The sequence below is a fragment of the Leptodactylus fuscus genome, chromosome 6 (genome assembly GCF_031893055.1).
Source record: "Leptodactylus fuscus isolate aLepFus1 chromosome 6, aLepFus1.hap2, whole genome shotgun sequence".
Classification (NCBI taxonomy): domain Eukaryota; kingdom Metazoa; phylum Chordata; class Amphibia; order Anura; family Leptodactylidae; genus Leptodactylus; species Leptodactylus fuscus.
Window position 1 is genome coordinate 143120646 of NC_134270.1, and position 14192 is coordinate 143134837.

At 45.1% G+C, this 14192-nt stretch overlaps 1 long non-coding RNA gene across 1 annotated transcript in view; it reads right to left on the minus strand.

The window, feature by feature from the left end:
• The window catches only part of LOC142208787 (uncharacterized), a 532067-nt gene that overhangs the window by 243895 nt on the left and 273980 nt on the right, over positions 1-14192 (minus strand). The gene's annotated exons all lie outside the window — the stretch shown is intronic.

The window sequence follows — 14192 nt, forward strand, 5'->3', positions numbered from 1 at the left end:
CAGAATCAGTCTGAGGTCAGAGCCAGAAACAGTCTGAGAGGTCAGACCCAGAATCAGTCTGAGAGATCAGAGCCAGAATCAGTATGAGAGGTCAGAGCCAGAATCAGTTTAAGAGGTCAGAGCCAGAAGCAGTGTGAAAGGTCAGAACTGTAATCAGTATGAGAGGTCAGAGCCAGAAGTAGTATGAGAGGTCAGAGCCAGAATTCATCTGAGAGGTCAGAGCCAGAAGAAGTATGAGAGGTCAGAGCCAGAATCAGTGTGAGAGGTCAGAGCCAGAATCAGTCTGAGAGGTCAGAGCCAGAATCATTCTGAGAGGTCAGAGCCAGAATCAGTCTGAGAGGTCAGAGCCAGAATCCGTATGAGAGGTCATAGCCAGAAACAGTATGAGAGGTCAAAGCCAGAATCAGTATGAGAGATCAGAGCCGGAATCAGTATGAGAGGTCAGAGCCAGTAGCAGTATGAGACGTTAGAGTCAGAAGCAGTCTGAGAGGTCAGAGCCAGAATCAGTCTGAGAGGTCAGAGCCAGAATCAGTATGAGAGATCAGACCCAGAATCAGTATGAGACATCAGAGCCAGAATCAGTATGAAAGGTCAGAGACAGAATCAGTTTGAGAGATCAGACCCAGTATCAGTATGAGAGGTCAGAGCCAGAATCAGTTTGAGAGGTCAGAGCCAGAAGCAGTGTGAAAGGTCAGAACTGTAATCAGTATGAGAGGTCAGAGCCAGAAGCAGTATGAGACGTCAGAGCCAGAATCAGTTTGAGAGGTCAGAGCCAGAAGTAGTATGAGAGGTCAGAGCCAGAATCAGTATGAGAGGTCAGAGCCGGAATCAGTCTGAGAGGTCAGAGCCAGAAGCAGTATGAGAGGTCAGAGCCAGAATCCATATGAGAGGTCAGAGCCAGAAGCAGTCTGAGATTTCAGAGCCAGAATCAGTCTGAGAGGTCAGAGCGAGAATAATTCTGAGAGGTCAGAGCCAGAATCAGTCTGAGAGGTCAGAGCCAGAATCCGTATGAGAGGTCATAGCCAGAAACAGTATGAAAGGTCAAAGCCAGAATCAGTATGAGAGGTCAGAGCCGGAATCAGTATGAGAGTTCAGAGCCAGTAGCAGTATGAGACGTTAGAGCCAGAAGCAGTCTGAGAGGTCAGAGCCAGAATCAGTCTGAGAGGTCAGAGCCAGAATTATTATGAGAGCTCAGACCCAGAAGCAGTATGAAAGGTCAGAGCCAGAATCAGTATGAGAGATCAGACCCAGAATCAGTCTGAGAGATCAGAGCCAGAATCAGTATGAGAGATCAGAGCCAGAAACAGTATGAGAGGTCAGAGCCAGTAGCAGTATGAGACGTTAGAGCCAGAAGCAGTCTGAGAGGTCAGAGCCAGAATCAGTCTGAGAGGTCAGAGCCAGAATTATTCTGAGAGCTCAGACCCAGAAGCAGTATGAAATGTCAGAGCCAGAATCAGTATGAAAGGTCAGAGCCAGAATCAGTATGAGAGATCAGACCCAGAATCAGTATGAGAGATCAGAGCCAGTATCAGTATGAGAGGTCAGAGCCAGATTCAGTTTGATAGGTCAGAGCCAGAAGCAGTGTGAAAGGTCAGAACTGTAATCAGTATGAGAGGTCAGAGCCAGAAGTAGTTGAGAGGTCAGAGCAAGAATTCGTCTGAGAGGTCAGAGCCAGAAGAAGTATGAGATGTCAGATCCCGAAGCAGTCTGAGAGGTCAGAGCCAAAATCAGTATGAGAGGTCAGAGCCAGAAGCAGTATGAGAGGTCTCAGCCAGAAGCAGTATGAGAGGTCAGAGCCGGAATCAGTCTGAGAGGTCAGAACCAGAATCAGTCTGAGAGGTCAGAGCCAGAATCATTCTGAGAGCTCAGACCGAGAAGCAGTTTGAAAGGTCAGAGCCAGAATCAGTCTGAGAGGTCAGAGCCAGAATCCGTATGAGAGGTCATAGCCAGAAACAGTATGAGAGGTCAAAGCCAGAATCAGTATGAGAGATCAGAGCCGGAATCAGTATGAGAGGTCAGAGCCAGTAGCAGTATGAGACGTTAGAGCCAGAAGAAGTCTGAGAGGTCAGAGCCAGAATCAGTCTGAGAGGTCAGAGCCAGAATTATTCTGTGAGCTCAGACCCAGAAGCAGTATGAAAGGTCAGAGCCAGAATCAGTATGAAAGGTCAGAGCCAGAATCAGTATGAGAGATCAGACCCAGAATCAGTATGAGAGATCAGAGCCAGTATCAGTATGAGAGGTCAGAGCCAGAATCAGTTTGATAGGTCAGAGCCAGAAGCAGTGTGAAAGGTCAGAACTGTAATCAGTATGAGAGGTCAGAGCCAGAAGCAGTATGAGATGTCAGATCCAGAATCAGTTTGAGAGGTCAGAGCCAGAAGTAGTTGAGAGGTCAGAGCAAGAATTCGTCTGAGAGGTCAGAGCCAGAAGAAGTATGAGATGTCAGATCCCGAAGCAGTCTGAGAGGTCAGAGCCAGAATCAGTATGAGAGGTCAGAGCCAGAAGCAGTATGAGAGGTCTCAGCCAGAAGCAGTATGAGAGGTCAGAGCCGGAATCAGTCTGAGAGGTCAGAACCAGAATCAGTCTGAGAGGTCAGAGCCAGAATCATTCTGAGAGCTCAGACCCAGAAGCAGTTTGAAAGGTCAGAGCCAGAATCTGTATGAGAGGTCAGAGCCAGAATCAGTATGAGAAATCAGTGCCAGAATCAGTATGAGAGGTCAGAGTCGGAATCAGTATGAGAGGTCAGAGCCAGAATCAGTCTGAGAGGTGAGAGCCAGAATCCGTATGAGAGATCATAGCCAGAAGAAGTATGAGAGGTCAAAGCCAGAATCAGTATGAGAGATCAGAGCCAGAATCAGTATGAGAGGCCAGGGCCGGTAGCAGTATGAGACGTTAGAGCCAGAATCAGTCTGAGAGGTCAGAGCCAGAATCAGTATGAGAGGTCAGAGCCAGAATTAGTATGAGGTCAGAGCCAGAATCAGTCTGAGGTCAGAGCCAGAAACAGTCTGAGAGGTCAGACCCAGAATCAGTCTGAGAGATCAGAGCCAGAATCAGTATGAGAGGTCAGAGCCAGAATCAGTTTGAGAGGTCAGAGCCAGAAGCAGTGTGAAAGGTCAGAACTGTAATCAGTATGAGAGGTCAGAGCCAGAAGCAGTATGAGACGCCAGAGCCAGAATCAGTTTGAGAGGTCAGAGCCAGAAGTAGTATGAGAGGTCAGAGCCAGAATTCATCTGAGAGGTCAGAGCCAGAAGAAGTATGAGATGTCAGATCCCGAAGCAGTCTGAGAGGTCAGAGCCAGAATCAGTCTGAGAGGTCAGAGCCAGAATCAGTGTGAGAGGTCAGAGCCAGAATCAGTCTGAGAGGTCAGAGCCAGATTCATTCTGAGAGGTCAGATCCAGAATCAGTCTGAGAGGTCAGAGCCAGAATCCGTATGAGAGGTCATAGCCAGAAACAGTATGAGAGGTCAAAGCCAGAATCAGTATGAGAGATCAGAGCCGGAATCAGTATGAGAGGTCAGAGCCAGTAGCAGTATGAGACGTTAGAGCCAGAAGCAGTCTGAGAGGTCAGAGCCAGAATCAGTCTGAGAGATCAGACCCAGAATCAGTATGAGAGATCAGAGCCAGAATCAGTATGAAAGGTCAGAGCCAGAATCAGTATGAGAGATCAGACCCAGAATCAGTATGAGAGATCAGACCCAGAATCAGTATGAGAGATCAGAGCCAGTATCAGTTTGAGAGGTCAGAGCCAGAAGCAGTGTGAAAGGTCAGAACTGTAATCAGTATGAGAGATCAGACTCAGAATCAGTATGAGAGATCAGAGCCAGTATCAGTATGAGAGGTCAGAGCCAGAATCAGTTTGAGAGGTCAGAGCCAGAAGCAGTGTGAAAGGTCAGAACTGTAATCAGTATGAGAGGTCAGAGCCAGAAGCAGTATGAGACGTCAGAGCCAGAATCAGTTTGAGAGGTCAGAGCCAGAAGTAGTATGAGAGGTCAGAGCCAGAATTCGTCTGAGAGGTCAGAGCCAGAAGAAGTATGAGATGTCAGATCCCGAAGCAGTCTGAGAGGTCAGAGCCAGAATCAGTATGAGAGGTCAGAGCCGGAATCAGTCTGAGAGGTCAGAGCCAGAAGCAGTATGAGAGGTCAGAGCCAGAATCCATATGAGAGGTCAGAGCCAGAAGCAGTCTGAGATTTCAGAGCCAGAATCAGTCTGAGAGGTCAGATCAAGAATCATTCTGAGAGGTCAGAGCCAGAATCAGTCTGAGAGGTCAGAGCCAGAATCCGTATGAGAGGTCATAGCCAGAAACAGTATGAGAGGTGAAAGCCAGAATCAGTATGAGAGGTCAGAGCCGGAATCAGTATGAGAGTTCAGAGCCAGTAGCAGTATGAGACGTTAGAGCCAGAAGCACTCTGAGAGGTCAGAGCCAGAATCAGTCTGAGAGGTCAGAGCCAGAATTATTATGAGAGCTCAGACCCAGAAGCAGTATGAAAGGTCAGAGCCAGAATCAGTATGAGAGATCAGACCCAGAATCAGTCTGAGAGATCAGAGCCAGAATCAGTATGAGAGGTCAGAGCCAGAATCAGTTTGAGAGGTCAGAGCCAGAAGCAGTGTGAAAGGTCAGAACTGTAATCAGTATGAGAGGTCAGAGCCAGAAGCAGTATGAGACGTCAGAGCCAGAATCAGTTTGAGAGGTCAGAGCCAGAAGTAATATGAGAGGTCAGAGCCAGAATTCGTCTGAGAGGTCAGACCCAGAAGAAGTATGAGATGTCAGATCCCGAAGCAGTCTGAGAGGTCAGAGCCAGAAGCAGTATGAGAGGTCTGAGCCAGAAGCAGTATGAGAGGTCAGAGCCAGAATCAATATGAGAGATCAGAGCCAGAATTAGTATGAGAGATCAGTGCCAGAATCGGTATGAGAGGTCAGAGCCAGAATCAGTATGAGAGGTCAGAGCCGGAATCAGTATGAGAGGTCAGAGCCAGAAGCAGTATGAGAGGTCAGAGCCAGAATCCATATGAGAGGTCAGAGCCAGAAGCAGTATGAGAGGTCAGAGCTAGAATCAGTATGAGAGATCAGAGCTAGAATCAGTCTGAGAGGTCAGAGCAAGAATCAGTTTGAGAGATTAGAGCCGGAATCAGTATGAGAGGTCAGAGCCAGAAGCAGTATGAGAGGTCAGAGCCGGAATCAGACTGAGAGGTCAGAGCCAGAATCAGTATGAGAGGTCACAGCCAGAAGTATACTGATAGGGACATACTGATAGGGAAAAATGTACAAAAAAAAAAAAAAAAAAGGTCAGAGCCGGAAGTAGTCTGAGAGGTCAGAGCCAGAAGTAGTTTGAGACGTTAGAGCCAGAATCAGTATGAGAGGTCAGAGTCAGAATCAGTCTGAGAGGTCAGAGCCAGAATCAGAAGCAGCATGAAACATCAGAGCCAGAAGCAGTATGAGAGGCCAGAGCCAGAATCAGTATGAGAGGTCAGAGCTGGAATCAGATTTCCAGTAACAAGTCAAAGGTCAGTCCAAGAGCTAACATCTTCATTGGAGTCTCTGTTCTCAGCCTCTGGGGAAGAGTTTGGCAGCAATTCCAGATGAAAAAGTATAACAGACACCAGATGGACCCCATTATAGATAATGGGGTCCCTCAGCATTCCTTGTTGTCTGCCACAAGACGGACCATTTTTCTAATCTTCTGGAGCTGAGACAGTCCAAAAAAAAAAGGGGAACCACGATGCTGATTTGTTACTAATACATGAGCAAACTTTTTTACTTTTGTGGCACTTTGGCTAAGCATGGAACGTCTTCACACTGTGATATCCATACATGTATGTCTTTACTTTAAAGGGATTCTACCTTATTCTATTAAAAAACTATTTTTTTCTAGGTAACACGTCGGAATAGCCTTTAGAAAAGCTATTCGTCTCCTACCTTTGGAAGTGCTGTCCGCCGCGCCGTTTGTTCAAAATACTGGTTTGTACCGGTATGCTAATTAGTTCTCTCGCAGCGATGGGGGCGGGCCCCAGCGCAGGAAATGCGTTGGGGGCGTCCCCATTGCTGCTCAAAAACTGACTTCAGCGCCGCCTCTGTCTTCTTCTGCATCCTCCTGTTCCTTCTTTGGCTTGATGTCGGACGCCTGCGCAGTATGCTCTGTTCATCGAACTTCGACGAACGTACTGCGCATGCCCGCGGCCATAGTGCCAACACCGCAATTTCGCGCATGCGCAGTATGTTCAGCGAAGTTCGATGAAGATGAATTTGAGGTGGATATTCTCCACCTTTACCTCCTCAGATACCCATGGCGAAATTACAATGCAGAGTTTGGCATTCCATTGTGGCTTTTCACAGCAGATTTGGCCCATATGATTGCACCTTTTCAGTGGGGAGTCTTGAACCACAGACTCCACAGCAGGATGCTTATATTTTCAGCATCCTGCTGCAATCTGTACCTCCATTTTAAAAAAAAACACAATGGGCTCACAATCTGCTGCTTACATTGGGGTGAATTTCATCCCAAAATCAGCCATACCCTTACAGTATCTGACATATGACACCCCCACAACTGTTCTCAGCAGTTCATACACAGAGAATAGAGGAGGAAGCAGAGAGCTCTGTTCTCTGAGTAGTGGCTGAGCTGAGTCACTGCAGATTAGTGTCCTTTCAAGTTAATGGGAAATCTCCAGTAACCTGGTTTGGCCACTACATTGATAGTGGAGCTGTCTGCTTCCTGCTCCATTCTCTGTTTATCAGACCCTCACTGATCTAAAATGGATAACCAATAGTAGAAAACCCCTTTAATTTTTTTTTCTAGAAATTTCTCTTTCCATTCTTTACAATTAAACATGAAAATAGGTTGAATAAAATCCCATAATTTACTAATAAATAAGGTACCGAGCCTTCTTATTTGTCAGCAAAATACGGTTACCTTTACTGTTATAGAAGAAAATTGGATCTGTAAATCTGCTTACCTTCAGCAGTATTATCTTCATTGCTCAAAGTTTTAAGAGGAAACCACACAAAGAACAAAAACACCAGACAGGATGAATGCACCATTTTCTCGTAATTTTCAACTAAATCAGATCTAATATTTCAATTGGTTTTCAATTTTCGATTGACCTAAAATCAAACAGGATTGAAAAATGAAAAGTTTATCACATTTCACTAACAGATTAAACTTTTTACACAGATCAATTATGTGGATCTCCAGTTCAGAAAACCCATTAGTAGAAGGAGTCCTCTTTTCAGGATTGTCACAGAAGGTGGCATAGAAATGGGTATCACTTTCCAATGAAATGGGTGAGCTTCAATGAAAGATAACAATAGATTCAGCCAGGACTGCAATGCTTACACGTGACCATGGAAAGTCAAGGCATGTTGTAGCTTGTACTGGATAAAGGAAACTGATATTACAAAAAAAAAAAAAATCCTATTTTTAGTAACTTGATTATCTAATTTAATACAAAAATGTAAATAATGTTAAAATATAATGTTGTTCTAGGAATTACTGTATGGATTACATTCAAGGGGACCTATATCACAGTTGCTTGTCCTGTCCTTCCATGTTCCTCCACTAGTGGAATACAGGCTGAAAATGGAGCACATACATTGACTTGCAAAGGTACTTTATGACATTTTGTCACCTTATAACCATAAACTAAAATGCATTTTATTGAGATTCTAAGTGATAGACAACCACAAAGTAGCAGATAATTGTGAAGTGGAGCAAAAATGATAAATGGTTTTCAAAATTTTAATCAAATAAAATCCTGAAAAGTGTAATGTGCAAAAGTATTCAGTCCCCTGTACTCTGATACCCCTAAATAAAATCCAGTGCACACAATTGTCTTCAGAAGTCACTTAATTAGTTAATAGAGTCCAGCTGTGTGTAATTTAGTCTCAGTATAAATACACCTGTTCTGTGAAGGCCTCAGTGGTTTGTTAGAGAATACTAGTGAACAAATAACATCATGAAGACCAAGGAACTCCCCAAACAGGTCAGAGATAAAGTTGTGGAGAATTTTAAAGAAGGATTAGGTTATAAAAACATATCCCAAGCTTTGAGCATCCCAAGGAGCACTGTTGAACCCATCATACAAAAATGGAAAATGTATTCTAGAATTGTAAACCTACCAAAACATGGCCATCCACCTAAATTGAGAGCTCAAGCAAGGGGAGCACAGGGGAACAGTTTATAGATTTTACAGCCACTTCCCTGACTTTTTGCAGAAAATAATTTCTAAAAGTATCTGTAACATTACAAATGAAATATTATTAGGTGCATTCTATGTGGAAGGCCAGGAAAGGGAGTGCTATACGATATGGGGAAAAGTAAAGGGGACCCTGTCACTCCACTGAAACTGCCCTAACAAAAGTCACTAATGACCTTCTAACCGCCAAAGCCAAGCGCCATTACTCTGTCCTCCTCCTCCTTGACCTCTCCGCTGCCTTTGACACAGTCGACCACTCCCTCCTGTTAGAAATTCTCTCATCCCTTGGTATCTCAGACCTGGCCCTTTCCTGGATCTACTCATATCTCACCGACCGCACATTCAGCGCCTCCCACTCGCACACCGCCTCCTCACCTCGCCCTCTCTCTGTAGGTGTCCCCCAAGGCTCTGTCCTAGGACCACTCCTGTTCTCCATCTACACCCTTGGCCTGGGCCAACTCATGGAATCTCATGGTTTTCAATACCATTGCTATGCCGATAACACCCAAATATACATCTCTGGACCAGACGTTACCTCTCTGCTGGCCAAGTTCCAGATTGTTTAGCAGCTGTAGCCTCCTCCCTCTCCTCCCTCTCCTCCCGCTTTCTCAAACTCAACATGGAGAAAACGTAGTTTATCATCTTTTCCTACCCCATATGGCCCCTTCACCTGACCCATCTATCAAAGTTAATGGAACCACAATTACCCCTGTCCCACGGGCCCGATGCCTTGGGGAAACCCTGGACTCCGACCTATCCTTAAAGTCACACGGTCAACCCCTCAACACTTCCTGCCACCTAAAACTCAAGAACGTCCATCGAATCCGCTCCTTCCTCACCCCTGAAACCATTAAGATGCTTGTCCAAGCCCTCATAATCTCCCGCTTAGACTACTGCAACACCCTTCTCCATGGACTCCCAGCAGACACCCTCACCCCCCTCCAGTCCACCTTAAACTGCGCTGCTCGCTTAATTCACCTCACCCCTGATCTACATCAGCTGCTCCCCTCTGCCAGTCCCTCCACTGGCTACCCATAGCCCAGCAAATTGAGTTCAAGCTACTAACGTTAACATTCAAAGCCATCCACAACCTGTCCCCTCCATATATCTCTGAACTAATCTCCTGCTACCTGCCCACACGTAACCTCAGATCCTCCAATGACCTCCTACTCCGCTCTGCTCTCATCCACTCCTCACACAACCCTCTCCAAGATTTCTCCCGTGCATCCCCCATACTCTGGAACTCCTTACCACGACACATAAGAGTGACCCTCACAATCACAGGTTTCAAGAAGGCCCTGAAGACTCACCTATTCAGGAAGGCCTACAACTTCCAATAACACTATCACCGCACTGCCATCTGTACAGTCTCTCCCTCTCCTTCTGTCTCTACCCCCTTCCCTCATAGACTGTAAGCCCTCGCGGGCAGAGCCCTCTACCCCACTGTGCCAGTCGGTCATTGTTAGTATTATATCTACCTGTATATTCTGTGTATTGTATGTAACCCCCAAATGTAAAGCACCATGGAATTAATATAATAATGTACAGCACCATGGAATTAATGGTGCTATATAAATAAACAATAATAATAATAATAATAATAAAGGGGGCTTTCTACTATCTGGGGAACTGGAAACAGGGTTTCATACTGTGTGAGGGCTTGAAGGACCCCAGTCAAAAGTATTTCAAGGGGAGAGGGAGTGGTCTTTTTGGATGTGGTTTATATATAAGGGTGTTGGTAAATATATTGAGACCCCATATATTAACATTAGACTCCCTAAATAGCTAGATCCCCTCCAAATATCAGAGTAACCATCTGGGGGTACTGTAGTGGAATAACTACCGGGGCAGCAGCTGCCGCAGGACCCGGGACAGCAGATAATGGGCCCTATTTACTTACCAATCCCCACTCTTGCTCACAGCTGCCTGCGGTTCACCTTCTGTGGATGCGCCTGTGATCAGGAGAGGGGATCTGCATGTGAGGCTGTGGGCCTGCAAACCCCACTAACACTACTATCATTATACTCTGGGGTTTATTCAGACACCAGAGTATAATGGTCGGAGCCCAGGGGAGGTGAGAGAACATAAAAAAACACTGTTACTTATCTCTCCTGTGCTCTGGAAGGCTTCGGGCTTGTTTGGTAATGCCCCAGACAACATGTAGGCTGGGCCTGCGTCATTATGTGTTACAACGCCGAATGGGGGAGCCCTCTGGACCCAGTGCAGAAGGTGAGTGACAGAGGGATACTGTCCATGGTGAGCTCCACGCTGGAGAACAACTCCCATCCCATGTATGAGACCGTGACAGCACTGGGCAGTACTGTCAGTGACCGACTGCTTCACCCCAAGTGTGAGAAGGAGCGCTATCAGAGGTCCTTCCTCCCAACCGCAGTCAGGCTGTATAATAAACATCAGGCTAAGCGAAGATCACTCCGCACAGAGAACTATATGATTCTGAGTCTTTCTTTTTTCTTCCTAGTTGCTATGACTCCTAGTATATTTTTATCTGCTATGAGCTGTATGTGTTCTTTCCTGAATTATATTACTGTATTATCCACGATGCTGTAACACACTGAATTTAATATTAAAGGATTATCTTATCTCACTTTAACATGGAGGTTAATAAGGCTTAGTTCACACAGAGTTTTTTGGTCAGGAATCTGCCTCAAAATCCTGACCGAAAAATACCTCACCATACAGTCCTATGTAATCTTTTATTTATTTATTTATTGTTTATGCTAGTGGATTTTCCACTAGCAGAAAAAATCCGCTAGTGGAAAAAAGAAGTGACATGTCCATTCTTCAGGCGGATTCCGCCTCAGGAAATCAATACAAGTCAAAAAATGCCAGGCGGATTTTCCACCTCCCATTGACTTGCATTGATTTTTTTCTGGCCTGAAAAATGCTTCTAAAAACGCTTCAAAAAACTCTTTAAAAAAACGCCTCATGAATTTTCCTGAAGCGGATTCCTGACCAAAAAACTCTGTGTGAACGCAGTCTAAAAGTTAGCTTAAAGGGGCTCTATCAGCAGATTTACTGATTATGAGCTAAAGATATTCCTGAATAGCCTTTAAAAAGGCTATTCAGGTGCTGCTATTAGTGTGTAAAAAGACCGCCCCATTTCTGTTAATTACCTTGGTAATCAATATGTAAATTAGCTGGATCGTGCACGGTGGGCGTGCACCCCTTAGCGTCATAGCTTCTGCACGCCTACCGCTGACTCCAAGTCCCCCTTCTCCTGCTTATTCATGGCGGTTTCTATTGAAAGCACACGTGTGCGCAGTAGCGCTCCCTCCTGGGGAAATACTGTGCATGCTCCAGCGCCATTTTCCCATAGAGACCATTGCGAGCTGGAGCATGTGTGAACGCGTGTACTTTCAATAGCTTTTAATAGAAACCGACGTGAAGAAGCAGGAGGAGGGGGGCTTGGAGGCAGCGGTGGGCGTGCAGAAGCTATGATGCTAAGGGGTGCACGACACTCACACCGTGCATGATCCAGCTAATTAACATATTGATTATTAAGGTAATTAACAAAAATGGGGGGTCTTTTTACACACTAATAGCAACACCTGATTAGCCTTTTTAAAGGCTATTCAGGAACATCTTTAGCTCATAACCCGTAAATCTGCTGATAGAGCCCCTTTAAGCTTTGCAGTATCATGTTTTCCCTGTAGGACAGGGTATGTAAGGGCTTAATCAGCAATAGATTACCTGCAGGGTGTATACTGCCAGCTGCTAGTAGCTCCTACTCTTCTTCCTATGGACATGGCGCCTCCCGAGAGAAGTCTGAGCGGAAGAAATTGTGCTGCATATAGCAACGATTTCTTCTGCAGGTGTTTCTGCCGGGTGTCTGGTCTACAGACTGGGTGATTGATAGTCATAACTGGGTGAGGGAGCTCAAACCCAATCCATATTTTCTAGGAAATCCAGGTGAGTTGACATGTTTGCAAATTGTAGCATCACTTTGTGTAAACCCTGGATTAGTCCCTCATACATACTGCATGTAGGGCCGGCAATAATCAAAAAATAACCAAAATGGAAAGTACAGTCATGTCCAAAAGTTTTGAGAATGATACAAATAATAATAATTTTTACAAAGTCTACTGCTTCAGTTTTTCTAATGGCAATTTGCATATACTCCAGAATGTTATAAAGAGTGATCAGCTTAACAGCAATTACTTGCAAAGTCAATATTTGCCTAGAAAATGAACTTTATCCCCCAAAACACATTTCAACATCATTGCAGCCCTGCCTTAGAAGGACCAGCTAACATCGTTTCAGTGATTGCTCCATTAACACAGGTGTGGGTGTTGATGAGGACAGGGCTGGAGATCAATCTGTCATGATTAAGTAAGAATGACACCACTGGACATTTTAAAAGGAGGCTGGTGCTTGGCATCATTGTTTCTCTTCTGTTAACCATGGTTATCTCTAAAGAAACACGTGCAGTCATCATTGCACTGCACAAAAATGGCCTAACAGGGAAGAGTATCGCAGCTAGAAAGATTTCACCTCAGTCAACAATCTATCGCATCATCAAGAACTTCAAGGAGTGAAGTTCCATTGTTGGCAAAAAAGGCTCCAGGGCGCCCAAGAAAGACCAGCAAGCGTCAGGACCGTCTCTTAAAAGTGTTTCAACCTGCGGGATCGGGCTACCAGCAGTGCAGAGCTTGCTCAGGAATGGCAGCAGGCAGGTGTGAGTGTATCTGCACGCACTGTGAGGCGGAGACTCTTGGAGCAAGGCCTGGTCTCAAGGAGGGCAGCAAAGAAGCCACTTCTCTCCAGAAAAAACATCAGGGACAGACTGATATTCTGCAAAAGGTACAGGGAGTGGACTGCTGAGGACTGGGGTAAAGTCATTTTCTCTGATGGATCCCCTTTTCGATTGTTGGGACATCTGGAAAACAGCTTATTCGGAGAAGACAAGGTGAGCGCTACCACCAGTCTTGTCTCATGCCAACTGTGAAGCATCCTGAAACCATTCATGTGTGGGGTTGCTTCTCAGCCAAGGGAATCGGCTCTCTCACAGTCTTGCCTAAAAACACAGCCATGAATAAAGAATGGTACCAGAATGTCCTCCAAGATCAACTTCTCCCAACCGTCCAAGAGCAGTTTGGCGATCAACAATGCCTTTTCCAGCATGATGGAGCACCTTGCCATAAAGCAAAGGTGATAACTAAATGGCTCAGGGAACAAAACATAGAGATTTTGGGTCCATGGCCTGGAAACTCCCCAGATCTTAATCCCATTGAGAACTTGTGGTCAATCATCAAGAGAAGGGTAGACAAACAAAAACCTACAAATTCTGACAAAATGCAAGCATTGATTGTGCAAGAATGGACTGCTATCAGTCAGGATTTGGTCCAGAAGTTGATTGAGAGCATGCCAGGGAGAATTGCAGAGGTCCTGAAGAAGAAGGGTCAACACTGCAAATATTGCAACGCTGCATTAACTCAGTCTAACTGTCAATATAAGCTTTTGTTACTCATAATATGATTGCAATTATATTTCTGTATGTGATAAAAACATCTGACAAACACACAGAAAAACCAGAGGGCAGCAGATCATGTGACAATAGAAGATTTGTGTCATTCTCAAAACTTTTGGCCATGACTGTCGGCTACATGAATGGATATGAAGTTGTTTTTTTTCCCTCCATTCCCTCCTGTCTGACACTACCATTGGCTACAGGTTATGTCACTACCTGTACATTATCCAATCAGGATAGCTAATGTGTAAATAACTGGGACCAAAATGGCATGGCAGCCATTTTCTGGAAGCCCTGGGGCATATTTATCAATAGAAGCCCAACACTTTTCTGTCTATATTTGCATCAAAATTTATGTTGCACAGCACTTACTACATATTTATGAACAGGAAGCACCAGAAAGAACAGAAAACTACGACCGGCTCAACACATAAAAATAAAAAAATAAAAAATGTGCCCCAGAATGGGTGCAGTTTAGATATGTGTAACTTATGACACTTTCATGAGACAGAAAAGTA